The sequence below is a fragment of the Lepisosteus platostomus genome, chromosome 8 (assembly GCF_059453375.1).
Source record: "Lepisosteus platostomus isolate fLepPlt1 chromosome 8, fLepPlt1.hap1, whole genome shotgun sequence".
NCBI classification, from domain to species: domain Eukaryota; kingdom Metazoa; phylum Chordata; class Actinopteri; order Semionotiformes; family Lepisosteidae; genus Lepisosteus; species Lepisosteus platostomus.
In genome coordinates, this window is record NC_142618.1 from 34,544,749 (window position 1) to 34,563,286 (window position 18,538).

An 18,538-nucleotide genomic window follows, 5' to 3' on the forward strand; every position below is an offset into this window, starting at 1 on the left:
CGAAATAAACGCGTTTTTTCAGACAACTAAATCCCCATGTAGCAGTAAGGCTCAGAAGAGCCCACACACTCAGATCTTAACCCCAGTGTGCAGAAAGGGTCAAAACGTGTTTTTCAGCAGAAATAAACATGTTTCTGCAAGTTTGGTCAACCCCATGTAAGTTATGGGGCAGTAACAGTACACTCTGCAAAACGTGTTTTTCAGCCCGAAATAAACGCGTTTTTTCAGACAACTAAATCCCCATGTAGCAGTAAGGCTCAGAAGAGCCCACACACTCAGATCTTAACCCCAGTGTGCTGAAAGTGTCAAAACATGTTTTTCAGCAGAAATAAACATGTTTCTGCAAGTTTGGTCAACCCCATGTAAGTTATGGGGCAGTAACAGTACACTTTTCAAAACGTGTTTTTCAGCCCGAAATAAACGCGTTTTTTCAGACAACTGAATCCCCATGTAGCAACAAGGCTCAGAAGAGCCCACACACTCAGATCTTAACCCCAGTGTGCTGAAAGTGTCAAAACATGTTTTTCAGCAGAAATAAACATGTTTCTGCAAGTTTGGTCAACCCCATGTAAGTTATGGGGCAGTAACAGTACACTTTTCAAAACGTGTTTTTCAGCCCGAAATAAACGCGTTTTTTCAGACAACTGAATCCCCATGTAGCAACAAGGCTCAGAAGAGCCCACACACTCAGATCTTAACCCCAGTGTGCTGAAAGTGTCAAAACATGTTTTTCAGCAGAAATAAACATGTTTCTGCAAGTTTGGTCAACCCCATGTAAGTTATGGGGCAGTAACAGTACACTTTTCAAAACGTGTTTTTCAGCCCGAAATAAACGCGTTTTTTCAGACAACTGAATCCCCATGTAGCAACAAGGCTCAGAAGAGCCCACACACTCAGATCTTAACCCCAGTGTGCTGAAAGTGTCAAAACATGTTTTTCAGCAGAAATAAACATGTTTCTGCAAGTTTGGTCAACCCCATGTAAGTTATGGGGCAGTAACAGTACACTTTTCAAAACGTGTTTTTCAGCCCGAAATAAACGCGTTTTTTCAGACAACTGAATACCCATGTAGCAGCAAGGCTCAGAATAGCCCACACACTCAGATCTTAACCCCAGTGTGCTGAAAGTGTCAAAACATGTTTTTCAGCAGAAATAAACATGTTTCTGCAAGTTTGGTCAACCCCATGTAAGTTATGGGGCAGTAACAGTACACTTTTCAAAACGTGTTTTTCAGCCCGAAATAAACGCGTTTTTTCAGACAACTGAATCCCCATGTAGCAACAAGTCTCAGAAGAGCCCACACACTCAGCTCTTAACCCCAGTGTGCAGAAAGGGTCAAAACGTGTTTTTCAGCAGAAATAAACATGTTTCTGCAAGTTTGGTCAACCCCATGTAAGTTATGGGGCAGTAACAGTACACTTTTCAAAACGTGTTTTTCAGCCCGAAATAAACGCGTTTTTTCAGACAACTGAATACCCATGTAGCAGCAAGGCTCAGAAGAGCCCACACACTCAGCTCTTAACCCCAGTGTGCTGAAAGTGTCAAAACATGTTTTTCAGCAGAAATAAACATGTTTCTGCAAGTTTGGTCAACCCCATGTAAGTTATGGGGCAGTAACAGTACACTTTTCAAAACGTGTTTTTCAGCCCGAAATAAACGCGTTTTTTCAGACAACTGAATCCCCATGTAGCAACAAGGCTCAGAAGAGCCCACACACTCAGATCTTAACCCCAGTGTGCTGAAAGTGTCAAAACATGTTTTTCAGCAGAAATAAACATGTTTCTGCAAGTTTGGTCAACCCCATGTAAGTTATGGGGCAGTAACAGTACACTTTTCAAAACGTGTTTTTCAGCCCGAAATAAACGCGTTTTTTCAGACAACTGAATACCCATGTAGCAGCAAGGCTCAGAAGAGCCCACACACTCAGATCTTAACCCCAGTGTGCTGAAAGTGTCAAAACATGTTTTTCAGCAGAAATAAACATGTTTCTGCAAGTTTGGTCAACCCCATGTAAGTTATGGGGCAGTAACAGTACACTTTTCAAAACGTGTTTTTCAGCCCGAAATAAACGCGTTTTTTCAGACAACTGAATCCCCATGTAGCAGCAAGGCTCAGAAGAGCCCACACACTCAGATCTTAACCCCAGTGTGCAGAAAGGTTCAAAACATGTTTTTCAGCAGAAATAAACATGTTTCTGCAAGTTTGGTCAACCCCATGTAAGTTATGGGGCAGTAACAGTACACTTTTCAAAACGTGTTTTTCAGCCCGAAATAAACGCGTTTTTTCAGACAACTGAATACCCATGTAGCAGCAAGGCTCAGAAGAGCCCACACACTCAGATCTTAACCCCAGTGTGCTGAAAGTGTCAAAACATGTTTTTCAGCAGAAATAAACATGTTTCTGCAAGTTTGGTCAACCCCATGTAAGTTATGGGGCAGTAACAGTACACTTTTCAAAACGTGTTTTTCAGCCCGAAATAAACGCGTTTTTTCAGACAACTGAATCCCCATGTAGCAACAAGGCTCAGAAGAGCCCACACACTCAGATCTTAACCCCAGTGTGCTGAAAGTGTCAAAACATGTTTTTCAGCAGAAATAAACATGTTTCTGCAAGTTTGGTCAACCCCATGTAAGTTATGGGGCAGTAACAGTACACTTTTCAAAACGTGTTTTTCAGCCCGAAATAAACGCGTTTTTTCAGACAACTGAATACCCATGTAGCAGCAAGGCTCAGAAGAGCCCACACACTCAGCTCTTAACCCCAGTGTGCTGAAAGTGTCAAAACATGTTTTTCAGCAGAAATAAACATGTTTCTGCAAGTTTGGTCAACCCCATGTAAGTTATGGGGCAGTAACAGTACACTTTTCAAAACGTGTTTTTCAGCCCGAAATAAACGCGTTTTTTCAGACAACTGAATACCCATGTAGCAACAAGGCTCAGAAGAGCCCACACACTCAGATCTTAACCCCAGTGTGCTGAAAGTGTCAAAACATGTTTTTCAGCAGAAATAAACATGTTTCTGCAAGTTTGGTCAACCCCATGTAAGTTATGGGGCAGTAACAGTACACTTTTCAAAACGTGTTTTTCAGCCCGAAATAAACGCGTTTTTTCAGACAACTGAATACCCATGTAGCAGCAAGGCTCAGAAGAGCCCACACACTCAGATCTTAACCCCAGTGTGCAGAAAGGGTCAAAACGTGTTTTTCAGCAGAAATAAACATGTTTCTGCAAGTTTGGTCAACCCCATGTAAGTTATGGGGCAGTAACAGTACACTCTGCAAAACGTGTTTTTCAGCCCGAAATAAACACGTTTTTTCAGACAACTGAATCCCCATGTAGCAGCAAGGCTCAGAAGAGCCCACACACTCAGATCTTAACCCCAGTGTGCTGAAAGTGTCAAAACATGTTTTTCAGCAGAAATAAACATGTTTCTGCAAGTTTGGTCAACCCCATGTAAGTTATGGGGCAGTAACAGTACACTTTTCAAAACGTGTTTTTCAGCCCGAAATAAACGCGTTTTTTCAGACAACTGAATACCCATGTAGCAGCAAGGCTCAGAAGAGCCCACACACTCAGATCTTAACCCCAGTGTGCAGAAAGGGTCAAAACGTGTTTTTCAGCAGAAATAAACATGTTTCTGCAAGTTTGGTCAACCCCATGTAAGTTATGGGGCAGTAACAGTACACTCTGCAAAACGTGTTTTTCAGCCCGAAATAAACGCGTTTTTTCAGACAACAGAATCCCCATGTAGCAGTAAGGCTCAGAAGAGCCCACACACTCAGATCTTAACCCCAGTGTGCTGAAAGTGTCAAAACATGTTTTTCAGCAGAAATAAACATGTTTCTGCAAGTTTGGTCAACCCCATGTAAGTTATGGGGCAGTAACAGTACACTTTTCAAAACGTGTTTTTCAGCCCGAAATAAACGCGTTTTTTCAGACAACTGAATCCCCATGTAGCAACAAGGCTCAGAAGAGCCCACACACTCAGATCTTAACCCCAGTGTGCTGAAAGTGTCAAAACATGTTTTTCAGCAGAAATAAACATGTTTCTGCAAGTTTGGTCAACCCCATGTAAGTTATGGGGCAGTAACAGTACACTTTTCAAAACGTGTTTTTCAGCCCGAAATAAACGCGTTTTTTCAGACAACTGAATCCCCATGTAGCAACAAGGCTCAGAAGAGCCCACACACTCAGATCTTAACCCCAGTGTGCTGAAAGTGTCAAAACATGTTTTTCAGCAGAAATAAACATGTTTCTGCAAGTTTGGTCAACCCCATGTAAGTTATGGGGCAGTAACAGTACACTTTTCAAAACGTGTTTTTCAGCCCGAAATAAACGCGTTTTTTCAGACAACTGAATCCCCATGTAGCAACAAGGCTCAGAAGAGCCCACACACTCAGATCTTAACCCCAGTGTGCTGAAAGTGTCAAAACATGTTTTTCAGCAGAAATAAACATGTTTCTGCAAGTTTGGTCAACCCCATGTAAGTTATGGGGCAGTAACAGTACACTTTTCAAAACGTGTTTTTCAGCCTGAAATAAACGCGTTTTTTCAGACAACTGAATACCCATGTAGCAGCAAGGCTCAGAATAGCCCACACACTCAGATCTTAACCCCAGTGTGCTGAAAGTGTCAAAACATGTTTTTCAGCAGAAATAAACATGTTTCTGCAAGTTTGGTCAACCCCATGTAAGTTATGGGGCAGTAACAGTACACTTTTCAAAACGTGTTTTTCAGCCCGAAATAAACGCGTTTTTTCAGACAACTGAATCCCCATGTAGCAACAAGTCTCAGAAGAGCCCACACACTCAGCTCTTAACCCCAGTGTGCAGAAAGGGTCAAAACGTGTTTTTCAGCAGAAATAAACATGTTTCTGCAAGTTTGGTCAACCCCATGTAAGTTATGGGGCAGTAACAGTACACTTTTCAAAACGTGTTTTTCAGCCCGAAATAAACGCGTTTTTTCAGACAACTGAATACCCATGTAGCAGCAAGGCTCAGAAGAGCCCACACACTCAGCTCTTAACCCCAGTGTGCTGAAAGTGTCAAAACATGTTTTTCAGCAGAAATAAACATGTTTCTGCAAGTTTGGTCAACCCCATGTAAGTTATGGGGCAGTAACAGTACACTTTTCAAAACGTGTTTTTCAGCCCGAAATAAACGCGTTTTTTCAGACAACTGAATACCCATGTAGCAGCAAGGCTCAGAAGAGCCCACACACTCAGATCTTAACCCCAGTGTGCTGAAAGTGTCAAAACATGTTTTTCAGCAGAAATAAACATGCTTCTGCAAGTTTGGTCAACCCCATGTAAGTTATGGGGCAGTAACAGTACACTTTTCAAAACGTGTTTTTCAGCCCGAAATAAAAGCGTTTTTTCAGACAACTGAATCCCCATGTAGCAACAAGGCTCAGAAGAGCCCACACACTCAGATCTTAACCCCAGTGTGCTGAAAGTGTCAAAACATGTTTTTCAGCAGAAATAAACATGTTTCTGCAAGTTTGGTCAACCCCATGTAAGTTATGGGGCAGTAACAGTACACTTTTCAAAACGTGTTTTTCAGCCCGAAATAAACGCGTTTTTTCAGACAACTGAATCCCCATGTAGCAGCAAGGCTCAGAAGAGCCCACACACTCAGATCTTAACCCCAGTGTGCTGAAAGTGTCAAAACATGTTTTTCAGCAGAAATAAACATGTTTCTGCAAGTTTGGTCAACCCCATGTAAGTTATGGGGCAGTAACAGTACACTTTTCAAAACGTGTTTTTCAGCCCGAAATAAACGCGTTTTTTCAGACAACTGAATCCCCATGTAGCAACAAGGCTCAGAAGAGCCCACACACTCAGATCTTAACCCCAGTGTGCTGAAAGTGTCAAAACATGTTTTTCAGCAGAAATAAACATGTTTCTGCAAGTTTGGTCAACCCCATGTAAGTTATGGGGCAGTAACAGTACACTTTTCAAAACGTGTTTTTCAGCCCGAAATAAACGCGTTTTTTCAGACAACTGAATACCCATGTAGCAGCAACGCTCAGAATAGCCCACACACTCAGATCTTAACCCCAGTGTGCTGAAAGTGTCAAAACATGTTTTTCAGCAGAAATAAACATGTTTCTGCAAGTTTGGTCAACCCCATGTAAGTTATGGGGCAGTAACAGTACACTTTTCAAAACGTGTTTTTCAGCCCGAAATAAACGCGTTTTTTCAGACAACTGAATCCCCATGTAGCAACAAGGCTCAGAAGAGCCCACACACTCAGATCTTAACCCCAGTGTGCTGAAAGTGTCAAAACATGTTTTTCAGCAGAAATAAACATGTTTCTGCAAGTTTGGTCAACCCCATGTAAGTTATGGGGCAGTAACAGTACACTTTTCAAAACGTGTTTTTCAGCCCGAAATGAACGCGTTTTTTCAGACAACTGAATCCCCATGTAGCAACAAGTCTCAGAAGAGCCCACACACTCAGCTCTTAACCCCAGTGTGCAGAAAGGGTCAAAACGTGTTTTTCAGCAGAAATAAACATGTTTCTGCAAGTTTGGTCAACCCCATGTAAGTTATGGGGCAGTAACAGTACACTCTGCAAAACGTGTTTTTCAGCCCGAAATAAACGCGTTTTTTCAGACAACTGAATCCCCATGTAGCAGCAAGGCTCAGAAGAGCCCACACACTCAGATCTTAACCCCAGTGTGCAGAAAGGTTCAAAACATGTTTTTCAGCAGAAATAAACATGTTTCTGCAAGTTTGGTCAACCCCATGTAAGTTATGGGGCAGTAACAGTACACTTTTCAAAACGTGTTTTTCAGACCGAAATAAACGCGTTTTTTCAGACAACTGAATACCCATGTAGCAGCAAGGCTCAGAAGAGCCCACACACTCAGATCTTAACCCCAGTGTGCTGAAAGTGTCAAAACATGTTTTTCAGCAGAAATAAACATGTTTCTGCAAGTTTGGTCAACCCCATGTAAGTTATGGGGCAGTAACAGTACACTTTTCAAAACGTGTTTTTCAGCCCGAAATAAACGCGTTTTTTCAGACAACTGAATCCCCATGTAGCAACAAGGCTCAGAAGAGCCCACACACTCAGATCTTAACCCCAGTGTGCTGAAAGTGTCAAAACATGTTTTTCAGCAGAAATAAACATGTTTCTGCAAGTTTGGTCAACCCCATGTAAGTTATGGGGCAGTAACAGTACACTTTTCAAAACGTGTTTTTCAGCCCGAAATAAACGCGTTTTTTCAGACAACTGAATACCCATGTAGCAGCAAGTCTCAGAAGAGCCCACACACTCAGCTCTTAACCCCAGTGTGCAGAAAGGGTCAAAACGTGTTTTTCAGCAGAAATAAACATGTTTCTGCAAGTTTGGTCAATCCCATGTAAGTTATGGGGCAGTAACAGTACACTCTGCAAAACGTGTTTTTCAGCCCGAAATAAACGCGTTTTTTCAGACAACTGAATCCCCATGTAGCAGCAAGGCTCAGAAGAGCCCACACACTCAGATCTTAACCCCAGTGTGCTGAAAGTGTCAAAACATGTTTTTCAGCAGAAATAAACATGTTTCTGCAAGTTTGGTCAACCCCATGTAAGTTATGGGGCAGTAACAGTACACTTTTCAAAACGTGTTTTTCAGCCCGAAATAAACGCGTTTTTTCAGACAACTGAATCCCCATGTAGCAACAAGGCTCAGAAGAGCCCACACACTCAGATCTTAACCCCAGTGTGCTGAAAGTGTCAAAACATGTTTTTCAGCAGAAATAAACATGTTTCTGCAAGTTTGGTCAACCCCATGTAAGTTATGGGGCAGTAACAGTACACTTTTCAAAACGTGTTTTTCAGCCCGAAATAAACGCGTTTTTTCAGACAACTGAATACCCATGTAGCAGCAAGGCTCAGAAGAGCCCACACACTCAGATCTTAACCCCAGTGTGCAGAAAGGGTCAAAACGTGTTTTTCAGCAGAAATAAACATGTTTCTGCAAGTTTGGTCAACCCCATGTAAGTTATGGGGCAGTAACAGTACACTCTGCAAAACGTGTTTTTCAGCCCGAAATAAACGCGTTTTTTCAGACAACTGAATCCCCATGTAGCAGCAAGGCTCAGAAGAGCCCACACACTCAGATCTTAACCCCAGTGTGCTGAAAGTGTCAAAACATGTTTTTCAGCAGAAATAAACATGTTTCTGCAAGTTTGGTCAACCCCATGTAAGTTATGGGGCAGTAACAGTACACTCTGCAAAACGTGTTTTTCAGCCCGAAATAAACGCGTTTTTTCAGACAACTGAATCCCCATGTAGCAGCAAGGCTCAGAAGAGCCCACACACTCAGATCTGAACCCCAGTGTGCTGAAAGTGTCAAAACATGTTTTTCAGCAGAAATAAACATGTTTCTGCAAGTTTGGTCAACCCCATGTAAGTTATGGGGCAGTAACAGTACACTTTTCAAAACGTGTTTTTCAGCCCGAAATAAACGCGTTTTTTCAGACAACTGAATCCCCATGTAGCAACAAGGCTCAGAAGAGCCCACACACTCAGATCTTAACCCCAGTGTGCTGAAAGTGTCAAAACATGTTTTTCAGCAGAAATAAACATGTTTCTGCAAGTTTGGTCAACCCCATGTAAGTTATGGGGCAGTAACAGTACACTTTTCAAAACGTGTTTTTCAGCCCGAAATAAACGCGTTTTTTCAGACAACTGAATATCCATGTAGCAGCAAGGCTCAGAAGAGCCCACACACTCAGATCTTAACCCCAGTGTGCTGAAAGTGTCAAAACATGTTTTTCAGCAGAAATAAACATGTTTCTGCAAGTTTGGTCAACCCCATGTAAGTTATGGGGCAGTAACAGCACACTTTTCAAAACGTGTTTTTCAGCCCGAAATAAACGCGTTTTTTCAGTCAACTGAATCCCCATGTAGCAGCAAGGCTCAGAAGAGCCCACACACTCAGATCTTAACCCCAGTGTGCAGAAAGGGTCAAAACGTGTTTTTCAGCAGAAATAAACATGTTTCTGCAAGTTTGGTCAACCCCATGTAAGTTATGGGGCAGTAACAGTACACTCTGCAAAACGTGTTTTTCAGCCCGAAATAAACGCGTTTTTTCAGACAACTGAATCCCCATGTAGCAGCAAGGCTCAGAAGAGCCCACACACTCAGATCTTAACCCCAGTGTGCTGAAAGTGTCAAAACATGTTTTTCAGCAGAAATAAACATGTTTCTGCAAGTTTGGTCAACCCCATGTAAGTTATGGGGCAGTAACAGTACACTTTTCAAAACGTGTTTTTCAGCCCGAAATAAACGCGTTTTTTCAGACAACTGAATCCCCATGTAGCAACAAGGCTCAGAAGAGCCCACACACTCAGATCTTAACCCCAGTGTGCTGAAAGTGTCAAAACATGTTTTTCAGCAGAAATAAACATGTTTCTGCAAGTTTGGTCAACCCCATGTAAGTTATGGGGCAGTAACAGTACACTTTTCAAAACGTGTTTTTCAGCCCGAAATAAACGCGTTTTTTCAGACAACTGAATACCCATGTAGCAGCAAGGCTCAGAAGAGCCCACACACTCAGATCTTAACCCCAGTGTGCAGAAAGGGTCAAAACGTGTTTTTCAGCAGAAATAAACATGTTTCTGCAAGTTTGGTCAACCCCAAGTAAGTTATGGGGCAGTAACAGTACACTTTTCAAAACGTGTTTTTCAGCCCGAAATAAACGCGTTTTTTCAGACAACTGAATCCCCATGTAGCAACAAGGCTCAGAAGAGCCCACACACTCAGATCTTAACCCCAGTGTGCTGAAAGTGTCAAAACATGTTTTTCAGCAGAAATAAACATGTTTCTGCAAGTTTGGTCAACCCCATGTAAGTTATGGGGCAGTAACAGTACACTCTGCAAAACGTGTTTTTCAGCCCGAAATAAACGCGTTTTTTCAGACAACTGAATCCCCATGTAGCAGCAAGGCTCAGAAGAGCCCACACACTCAGATCTTAACCCCAGTGTGCTGAAAGTGTCAAAACATGTTTTTCAGCAGAAATAAATATGTTTCTGCAAGTTTGGTCAACCCCATGTAAGTTATGGGGCAGTAACAGTACACTTTTCAAAACGTGTTTTTCAGCCCGAAATGAACGCGTTTTTTCAGACAACTGAATCCCCATGTAGCAACAAGTCTCAGAAGAGCCCACACACTCAGCTCTTAACCCCAGTGTGCAGAAAGGGTCAAAACGTGTTTTTCAGCAGAAATAAACATGTTTCTGCAAGTTTGGTCAACCCCATGTAAGTTATGGGGCAGTAACAGTACACTCTGCAAAACGTGTTTTTCAGCCCGAAATAAACGCGTTTTTTCAGACAACTGAATCCCCATGTAGCAGCAAGGCTCAGAAGAGCCCACACACTCAGATCTTAACCCCAGTGTGCAGAAAGGTTCAAAACATGTTTTTCAGCAGAAATAAACATGTTTCTGCAAGTTTGGTCAACCCCATGTAAGTTATGGGGCAGTAACAGTACACTTTTCAAAACGTGTTTTTCAGACCGAAATAAACGCGTTTTTTCAGACAACTGAATACCCATGTAGCAGCAAGGCTCAGAAGAGCCCACACACTCAGATCTTAACCCCAGTGTGCTGAAAGTGTCAAAACATGTTTTTCAGCAGAAATAAACATGTTTCTGCAAGTTTGGTCAACCCCATGTAAGTTATGGGGCAGTAACAGTACACTTTTCAAAACGTGTTTTTCAGCCCGAAATAAACGCGTTTTTTCAGACAACTGAATCCCCATGTAGCAACAAGGCTCAGAAGAGCCCACACACTCAGATCTTAACCCCAGTGTGCTGAAAGTGTCAAAACATGTTTTTCAGCAGAAATAAACATGTTTCTGCAAGTTTGGTCAACCCCATGTAAGTTATGGGGCAGTAACAGTACACTTTTCAAAACGTGTTTTTCAGCCCGAAATAAACGCGTTTTTTCAGACAACTGAATACCCATGTAGCAGCAAGTCTCAGAAGAGCCCACACACTCAGCTCTTAACCCCAGTGTGCAGAAAGGGTCAAAACGTGTTTTTCAGCAGAAATAAACATGTTTCTGCAAGTTTGGTCAATCCCATGTAAGTTATGGGGCAGTAACAGTACACTCTGCAAAACGTGTTTTTCAGCCCGAAATAAACGCGTTTTTTCAGACAACTGAATCCCCATGTAGCAGCAAGGCTCAGAAGAGCCCACACACTCAGATCTTAACCCCAGTGTGCTGAAAGTGTCAAAACATGTTTTTCAGCAGAAATAAACATGTTTCTGCAAGTTTGGTCAACCCCATGTAAGTTATGGGGCAGTAACAGTACACTTTTCAAAACGTGTTTTTCAGCCCGAAATAAACGCGTTTTTTCAGACAACTGAATACCCATGTAGCAGCAAGGCTCAGAAGAGCCCACACACTCAGATCTTAACCCCAGTGTGCAGAAAGGGTCAAAACGTGTTTTTCAGCAGAAATAAACATGTTTCTGCAAGTTTGGTCAACCCCATGTAAGTTATGGGGCAGTAACAGTACACTCTGCAAAACGTGTTTTTCAGCCCGAAATAAACGCGTTTTTTCAGACAACTGAATCCCCATGTAGCAGCAAGGCTCAGAAGAGCCCACACACTCAGATCTTAACCCCAGTGTGCTGAAAGTGTCAAAACATGTTTTTCAGCAGAAATAAACATGTTTCTGCAAGTTTGGTCAACCCCATGTAAGTTATGGGGCAGTAACAGTACACTCTGCAAAACGTGTTTTTCAGCCCGAAATAAACGCGTTTTTTCAGACAACTGAATCCCCATGTAGCAGCAAGGCTCAGAAGAGCCCACACACTCAGATCTGAACCCCAGTGTGCTGAAAGTGTCAAAACATGTTTTTCAGCAGAAATAAACATGTTTCTGCAAGTTTGGTCAACCCCATGTAAGTTATGGGGCAGTAACAGTACACTTTTCAAAACGTGTTTTTCAGCCCGAAATAAACGCGTTTTTTCAGACAACTGAATCCCCATGTAGCAACAAGGCTCAGAAGAGCCCACACACTCAGATCTTAACCCCAGTGTGCTGAAAGTGTCAAAACATGTTTTTCAGCAGAAATAAACATGTTTCTGCAAGTTTGGTCAACCCCATGTAAGTTATGGGGCAGTAACAGTACACTTTTCAAAACGTGTTTTTCAGCCCGAAATAAACGCGTTTTTTCAGACAACTGAATCCCCATGTAGCAACAAGGCTCAGAAGAGCCCACACACTCAGATCTTAACCCCAGTGTGCTGAAAGTGTCAAAACATGTTTTTCAGCAGAAATAAACATGTTTCTGCAAGTTTGGTCAACCCCATGTAAGTTATGGGGCAGTAACAGTACACTTTTCAAAACGTGTTTTTCAGCCCGAAATAAACGCGTTTTTTCAGACAACTGAATACCCATGTAGCAGCAAGGCTCAGAAGAGCCCACACACTCAGATCTTAACCCCAGTGTGCTGAAAGTGTCAAAACATGTTTTTCAGCAGAAATAAACATGTTTCTGCAAGTTTGGTCAACCCCATGTAAGTTATGGGGCAGTAACAGTACACTTTTCAAAACGTGTTTTTCAGCCCGAAATAAACGCGTTTTTTCAGACAACTGAATCCCCATGTAGCAACAAGGCTCAGAAGAGCCCACACACTCAGATCTTAACCCCAGTGTGCTGAAAGTGTCAAAACATGTTTTTCAGCAGAAATAAACATGTTTCTGCAAGTTTGGTCAACCCCATGTAAGTTATGGGGCAGTAACAGTACACTCTGCAAAACGTGTTTTTCAGCCCGAAATAAACGCGTTTTTTCAGACAACTGAATCCCCATGTAGCAGCAAGGCTCAGAAGAGCCCACACACTCAGATCTTAACCCCAGTGTGCAGAAAGGTTCAAAACATGTTTTTCAGCAGAAATAAACATGTTTCTGCAAGTTTGGTCAACCCCATGTAAGTTATGGGGCAGTAACAGTACACTCTGCAAAACGTGTTTTTCAGCCCGAAATAAACGCGTTTTTTCAGACAACTGAATCCCCATGTAGCAGCAAGGCTCAGAATAGCCCACACACTCAGATCTTAACCCCAGTGTGCTGAAAGTGTCAAAACATGTTTTTCAGCAGAAATAAACATGTTTCTGCAAGTTTGGTCAACCCCATGTAAGTTATGGGGCAGTAACAGTACACTTTTCAAAACGTGTTTTTCAGCCCGAAATAAACGCGTTTTTTCAGACAACTGAATACCCATGTAGCAGCAAGGCTCAGAAGAGCCCACACACTCAGATCTTAACCCCAGTGTGCAGAAAGGGTCAAAACGTGTTTTTCAGCAGAAATAAACATGTTTCTGCAAGTTTGGTCAACCCCATGTAAGTTATGGGGCAGTAACAGTACACTTTTCAAAACGTGTTTTTCAGCCCGAAATAAACGCGTTTTTTCAGACAACTAAATCCCCATGTAGCAGTAAGGCTCAGAAGAGCCCACACACTCAGATCTTAACCCCAGTGTGCTGAAAGTGTCAAAACATGTTTTTCAGCAGAAATAAACATGTTTCTGCAAGTTTGGTCAACCCCATGTAAGTTATGGGGCAGTAACAGTACACTTTTCAAAACGTGTTTTTCAGCCCGAAATAAACGCGTTTTTTCAGACAACTGAATCCCCATGTAGCAACAAGGCTCAGAAGAGCCCACACACTCAGATCTTAACCCCAGTGTGCTGAAAGTGTCAAAACATGTTTTTCAGCAGAAATAAACATGTTTCTGCAAGTTTGGTCAACCCCATGTAAGTTATGGGGCAGTAACAGTACACTTTTCAAAACGTGTTTTTCAGCCCGAAATAAACGCGTTTTTTCAGACAACTGAATCCCCATGTAGCAGCAAGGCTCAGAAGAGCCCACACACTCAGATCTTAACCCCAGTGTGCAGAAAGGTTCAAAACATGTTTTTCAGCAGAAATAAACATGTTTCTGCAAGTTTGGTCAACCCCATGTAAGTTATGGGGCAGTAACAGTACACTTTTCAAAACGTGTTTTTCAGCCCGAAATAAACGCGTTTTTTCAGACAACTGAATACCCATGTAGCAGCAAGGCTCAGAAGAGCCCACACACTCAGATCTTAACCCCAGTGTGCTGAAAGTGTCAAAACATGTTTTTCAGCAGAAATAAACATGTTTCTGCAAGTTTGGTCAACCCCATGTAAGTTATGGGGCAGTAACAGTACACTTTTCAAAACGTGTTTTTCAGCCCGAAATAAACGCGTTTTTTCAGACAACTGAATCCCCATGTAGCAACAAGTCTCAGAAGAGCCCACACACTCAGCTCTTAACCCCAGTGTGCAGAAAGGGTCAAAACGTGTTTTTCAGCAGAAATAAACATGTTTCTGCAAGTTTGGTCAACCCCATGTAAGTTATGGGGCAGTAACAGTACACTTTTCAAAACGTGTTTTTCAGCCCGAAATAAACGCGTTTTTTCAGACAACTGAATACCCATGTAGCAGCAAGGCTCAGAAGAGCCCACACACTCAGCTCTTAACCCCAGTGTGCTGAAAGTGTCAAAACATGTTTTTCAGCAGAAATAAACATGTTTCTGCAAGTTTGGTCAACCCCATGTAAGTTATGGGGCAGTAACAGTACACTTTTCAAAACGTGTTTTTCAGCCCGAAATAAACGCGTTTTTTCAGACAACTGAATCCCCATGTAGCAACAAGGCTCAGAAGAGCCCACACACTCAGATCTTAACCCCAGTGTGCTGAAAGTGTCAAAACATGTTTTTCAGCAGAAATAAACATGTTTCTGCAAGTTTGGTCAACCCCATGTAAGTTATGGGGCAGTAACAGTACACTTTTCAAAACGTGTTTTTCAGCCCGAAATAAACGCGTTTTTTCAGACAACTGAATACCCATGTAGCAGCAAGGCTCAGAAGAGCCCACACACTCAGATCTTAACCCCAGTGTGCTGAAAGTGTCAAAACATGTTTTTCAGCAGAAATAAACATGTTTCTGCAAGTTTGGTCAACCCCATGTAAGTTATGGGGCAGTAACAGTACACTTTTCAAAACGTGTTTTTCAGCCCGAAATAAACGCGTTTTTTCAGACAACTGAATCCCCATGTAGCAGCAAGGCTCAGAAGAGCCCACACACTCAGATCTTAACCCCAGTGTGCAGAAAGGTTCAAAACATGTTTTTCAGCAGAAATAAACATGTTTCTGCAAGTTTGGTCAACCCCATGTAAGTTATGGGGCAGTAACAGTACACTTTTCAAAACGTGTTTTTCAGCCCGAAATAAACGCGTTTTTTCAGACAACTGAATACCCATGTAGCAGCAAGGCTCAGAAGAGCCCACACACTCAGATCTTAACCCCAGTGTGCTGAAAGTGTCAAAACATGTTTTTCAGCAGAAATAAACATGTTTCTGCAAGTTTGGTCAACCCCATGTAAGTTATGGGGCAGTAACAGTACACTTTTCAAAACGTGTTTTTCAGCCCGAAATAAACGCGTTTTTTCAGACAACTGAATCCCCATGTAGCAACAAGGCTCAGAAGAGCCCACACACTCAGATCTTAACCCCAGTGTGCTGAAAGTGTCAAAACATGTTTTTCAGCAGAAATAAACATGTTTCTGCAAGTTTGGTCAACCCCATGTAAGTTATGGGGCAGTAACAGTACACTTTTCAAAACGTGTTTTTCAGCCCGAAATAAACGCGTTTTTTCAGACAACTGAATACCCATGTAGCAGCAAGGCTCAGAAGAGCCCACACACTCAGCTCTTAACCCCAGTGTGCTGAAAGTGTCAAAACATGTTTTTCAGCAGAAATAATCATGTTTCTGCAAGTTTGGTCAACCCCATGTAAGTTATGGGGCAGTAACAGTACACTTTTCAAAACGTGTTTTTCAGCCCGAAATAAACGCGTTTTTTCAGACAACTGAATACCCATGTAGCAACAAGGCTCAGAAGAGCCCACACACTCAGATCTTAACCCCAGTGTGCTGAAAGTGTCAAAACATGTTTTTCAGCAGAAATAAACATGTTTCTGCAAGTTTGGTCAACCCCATGTAAGTTATGGGGCAGTAACAGTACACTTTTCAAAACGTGTTTTTCAGCCCGAAATAAACGCGTTTTTTCAGACAACTGAATACCCATGTAGCAGCAAGGCTCAGAAGAGCCCACACACTCAGATCTTAACCCCAGTGTGCAGAAAGGGTCAAAACGTGTTTTTCAGCAGAAATAAACATGTTTCTGCAAGTTTGGTCAACCCCATGTAAGTTATGGGGCAGTAACAGTACACTCTGCAAAACGTGTTTTTCAGCCCGAAATAAACGCGTTTTTTCAGACAACTGAATCCCCATGTAGCAGCAAGGCTCAGAAGAGCCCACACACTCAGATCTTAACCCCAGTGTGCTGAAAGTGTCAAAACATGTTTTTCAGCAGAAATAAACATGTTTCTGCAAGTTTGGTCAACCCCATGTAAGTTATGGGGCAGTAACAGTACACTTTTCAAAACGTGTTTTTCAGCCCGAAATAAACGCGTTTTTTCAGACAACTGAATACCCATGTAGCAGCAAGGCTCAGAAGAGCCCACACACTCAGATCTTAACCCCAGTGTGCAGAAAGGGTCAAAACGTGTTTTTCAGCAGAAATAAACATGTTTCTGCAAGTTTGGTCAACCCCATGTAAGTTATGGGGCAGTAACAGTACACTCTGCAAAACGTGTTTTTCAGCCCGAAATAAACGCGTTTTTTCAGACAACAGAATCCCCATGTAGCAGTAAGGCTCAGAAGAGCCCACACACTCAGATCTTAACCCCAGTGTGCTGAAAGTGTCAAAACATGTTTTTCAGCAGAAATAAACATGTTTCTGCAAGTTTGGTCAACCCCATGTAAGTTATGGGGCAGTAACAGTACACTTTTCAAAACGTGTTTTTCAGCCCGAAATAAACGCGTTTTTTCAGACAACTGAATCCCCATGTAGCAACAAGGCTCTGAAGAGCCCACACACTCAGATCTTAACCCCAGTGTGCTGAAAGTGTCAAAACATGTTTTTCAGCAGAAATAAACATGTTTCTGCAAGTTTGGTCAACCCCATGTAAGTTATGGAGCAGTAACAGTACACTTTTCAAAACGTGTTTTTCAGCCCGAAATAAACGCGTTTTTTCAGACAACTGAATCCCCATGTAGCAACAAGGCTCAGAAGAGCCCACACACTCAGATCTTAACCCCAGTGTGCTGAAAGTGTCAAAACATGTTTTTCAGCAGAAATAAACATGTTTCTGCAAGTTTGGTCAACCCCATGTAAGTTATGGGGCAGTAACAGTACACTTTTCAAAACGTGTTTTTCAGCCCGAAATAAACGCGTTTTTTCAGACAACTGAATCCCCATGTAGCAACAAGGCTCAGAAGAGCCCACACACTCAGATCTTAACCCCAGTGTGCTGAAAGTGTCAAAACATGTTTTTCAGCAGAAATAAACATGTTTCTGCAAGTTTGGTCAACCCCATGTAAGTTATGGGGCAGTAACAGTACACTTTTCAAAACGTGTTTTTCAGCCCGAAATAAACGCGTTTTTTCAGACAACTGAATACCCATGTAGCAGCAAGGCTCAGAATAGCCCACACACTCAGATCTTAACCCCAGTGTGCTGAAAGTGTCAAAACATGTTTTTCAGCAGAAATAAACATGTTTCTGCAAGTTTGGTCAACCCCATGTAAGTTATGGGGCAGTAACAGTACACTTTTCAAAACGTGTTTTTCAGCCCGAAATAAACGCGTTTTTTCAGACAACTGAATCCCCATGTAGCAACAAGTCTCAGAAGAGCCCACACACTCAGCTCTTAACCCCAGTGTGCAGAAAGGGTCAAAACGTTTTTTTCAGCAGAAATAAACATGTTTCTGCAAGTTTGGTCAACCCCATGTAAGTTATGGGGCAGTAACAGTACACTTTTCAAAACGTGTTTTTCAGCCCGAAATAAACGCGTTTTTTCAGACAACTGAATACCCATGTAGCAGCAAGGCTCAGAAGAGCCCACACACTCAGCTCTTAACCCCAGTGTGCTGAAAGTGTCAAAACATGTTTTTCAGCAGAAATAAACATGTTTCTGCAAGTTTGGTCAACCCCATGTAAGTTATGGGGCAGTAACAGTACACTTTTCAAAACGTGTTTTTCAGCCCGAAATAAACGCGTTTTTTCAGACAACTGAATACCCATGTAGCAGCAAGGCTCAGAAGAGCCCACACACTCAGATCTTAACCCCAGTGTGCTGAAAGTGTCAAAACATGTTTTTCAGCAGAAATAAACATGTTTCTGCAAGTTTGGTCAACCCCATGTAAGTTATGGGGCAGTAACAGTACACTTTTCAAAACGTGTTTTTCAGCCCGAAATAAACGCGTTTTTTCAGACAACTGAATACCCATGTAGCAGCAAGGCTCAGAAGAGCCCACACACTCAGATCTTAACCCCAGTGTGCTGAAAGTGTCAAAACATGTTTTTCAGCAGAAATAAACATGTTTCTGCAAGTTTGGTCAACCCCATGTAAGTTATGGGGCAGTAACAGTACACTTTTCAAAACGTGTTTTTCAG